The sequence below is a fragment of the Centruroides sculpturatus genome, unplaced genomic scaffold (assembly GCF_000671375.1).
Source record: "Centruroides sculpturatus isolate CEXI.00-Female unplaced genomic scaffold, Cexi_2.0 scaffold5222, whole genome shotgun sequence".
NCBI lineage: Eukaryota > Metazoa > Arthropoda > Arachnida > Scorpiones > Buthidae > Centruroides > Centruroides sculpturatus.
In genome coordinates this window covers 1,568-4,723 of record NW_019389383.1, presented here as the reverse complement: position 1 = coordinate 4,723, position 3,156 = coordinate 1,568, and the positions used below count along the sequence as shown (strand labels likewise).

At 39.2% G+C, this 3,156-nt stretch overlaps 1 pseudogene; it reads right to left on the bottom strand.

The window, feature by feature from the left end:
- Nucleotides 1-781: 781 nt before the first annotated feature.
- On the bottom strand, nucleotides 782-2,623 carry LOC111617265 (annotated as a pseudogene).
- Nucleotides 2,624-3,156: the final 533 nt, after the last annotated feature.

Below are 3,156 nucleotides of genomic sequence, written 5' to 3'. Positions count from 1 at the left end.
TTCAAAGTTAGCAAATAACTTTGGATAACTTCTTCCAATCTAATAAAAATAAATGTTCATATAACATCCAATGGTTACCTAAGATCTTTTAAGACTTACATTTGTTATATTCTTACAGCATACATGTGCATTTTAGCTGGAAATTGCCTTATCTTGTTGTAACATGTTTTTAGTTGATTAATTATGCAAAAGTTTATTTCAAATTTTCAAATAGTTTTGAAATAAAGGGAGTAAGAAATGAGGCTTTGGAAATCAGAATTATCCATTATTACAAAGATCTAGCTAACTAAGATGAATGTAAAATCTTGTCACGTTGCAGAAGTGACAAAGTCAACTACGAGGGGTGTTCAAAAAGTATCGGACCTTTGGTCAGCAAAAATACATTTATTGATTTTGAGGTACAAAACCCTAATCCCCTTCAAAGTAGTCTCCTTGGTAATGTATACACTTCTCCCAGCACTCCTGCCATTGCTGGAAACACTGCTGGAATGCATCTTTTGGAATGGCCATCAGCCGGTCTGTTGCATTCCACATGATGTCTTCTCTTGACTCAAATTGGGTTCCTTTTAGTGGCATTTTTAGCTTGGAAAATAGCCAAAAGTCACACTAAGCCATGTTGGAAGAGTATGGAGCATGACGAACCACAGGGATGTTGTGTTTTGGCGAAGGTCTGATACTTTTTGAACACACCTCGTATTTACCATCTTCTTAGAAGGTATGAAGAATATGGAAGTATCAAATATATGAAGATGCCTAGTTATTCATTGTTGAAAAAAGTCAAAGAAGTCGTATCAGTTATTCCTCAAGTATTTAACTGTAACCAAAACATGTCAGAATGTTGTGCTGCTAATCTGAATCAGATGTGCAGGATGGGCGGGTGCATTATCATGATATACCTGCCAAATTTTAGTTGACCACAGATCCGGTCATTTGCGTCGCACAGCATCACAAAGACAACGAAGGATCTCCTGGTAGTACTCCTTTGTGATGGTTTGGCCTTGTGGTGCATTCTTATGATGTACCACCTGATGGGAGTCGAAAAAAACTGTCAACGTGACCTTGACATTGCTGCGGACCTGCCATGCTTTTTTGGCCTCGGTGATGTCAAATGTTTCCGCTGTGACGACTGCATCTTGGTTTCTGGGTCGTACCCATAAACCCACTACTTATCACCTGTAATTATGGTGTTCAGGAATTGGGATTACTGCTTGCATTGTCCAGCGATTTCCAGATGCCTTTGCTTCTGCTCCACTGTTAGCAGTTGCAGTACGAATTTCGCGGACACTCTCTTCATACCCAAATCCTGAATGTACCAATCCAATGCTTACTCCTGTCTCGTTCACAAGTTCTCTGACTGTGATATGACAGTCCACCATTACCAAAGTCCACACTTGCTCAATGACAGTCTCATTTCGGCTTGTTGAGGGTCTGCCTGAACATGGTTTGCTGGCCACTGATGTGCGGCCATCTTTGAAACGGTTGTACCATTCCTTTATCCATGTGTTGCTCATGACATCGTCCCCAAAAGCCTGTTGAATCTTGCAAATGGTTTCCACTTGGGTATCGCCAAGTTTTTGACAAAATTTGATGCAATATCGCTGCTCACATTGTTCAATCATTTTCCAACTTACTGGAATCCAGTGAGTGCTCACTACACATCCTTACTCATAGGCTGATTGCCAGCGACTGACGCTTCCTGTGGGCAGGAAAAAATTCAGGACTACACATGACTGTCTCCTCCACATCTCCACCGAAGGAGGCCTCCTGCATGTCATTGGTTTATGTGGGAAAAATAAAGGTCCGATACTTTTTGAACACACCTCATATTTACCATCTTCTTAGAAGGTATGAAGAATATGGAAGTATCAAATATATGAAGATGCCCAGTTATTCATTGTTGAAAAAAGTCAAAGAAGTCATATCAGTTAGTCTTCAAATATTTAACTGTAACCAAAACATGTCAGAATGTTGTGCTGTTAATCTGATTGGCATTCCATACCAAACATTATATTGGTTAAGGGGTTAAGGCAAACAAGTTAAGAATAAAATCTGCAGTAATAAGTGTAGTATCTCATTGCAATGAAGATCAGAAACAACAAGCTGCCACAAGATCATTGAAAATTGAGTATCATTACATTCTGGAAAAATCATTGTGCTTGCTGACAAAAGCTACATGCCTGCTGACCCAAGTGACATAAGCAGCAAAAATCACTCCCACCACACTAATAAAACTGATGCATCAGACAAAAACAGGTTCAAAGGAAAGAAGAAATTTTTCAAGAAATACTTGATGCTGTGAGCCATTGACAAAACAAGAAGTGTCAAAATCCTACATATCAGCATTATGGCCTCTGATACCCACTTAAATGAGTGCATTAAGGAAAGATCACCTTCATTAGTAATCAAGAAGTTTCATTCAGGCCTGATATAGTGATATCACACCAAACATTAGCCAAGTAACTTACGAAGCCAAAATGTTGATTCTGTAGAAAAGCAGAAAAATTTTTCTAATATAACTCAAGTATGACCTATCAAAAACTTTTAGGCATATTGCAAGGTAGTATACTCTAGATCAGTGATGGGCAAACTTTTTAAAGAGCGGGCCAAAGGAAAAGAAGAAAACTTTAGGCGGGCCAATATAATTGTAACCTAGCGCTGCATCTGAAAATCCAGGTGGCGCTATAAAAACATGTGCAGGCCGTCCGCCATATTTCTTTTTCTCTCTTTCGGCTACGCTACGCACGACGAGTGGATGTTCTGTACCGAAGCATGCTTGTAACCGATCGAGCTTTTATACTCAATAAGTGTAAAACAAAATTTTGTACATGATTGTAAATAAACTTTCATGGTGAGATATAAAGCTTCGGTTATTTTATATAATCAACGAACACTCAAGTTAAGTGGTGCATCAACCACCATAGCCTGTATTCTTTTTTACTCGTCAGATTAGGAATAATGTCGCGCGGGCCGGATAGAACATTTCAGGGGGCCGCATCTGGCCCGCGGGCCGTAGTTTGCCCATCACTGCTCTAGATGATCAAAACCTATTAGAAACATTAATTCTTTCAAAATAATATGGAAGCCAATTGCCAAGAAAGCTACTTAATACTATGGCTTAGCAATTGTAGGATTATGCAGAAAATCCTCAAGATCAGA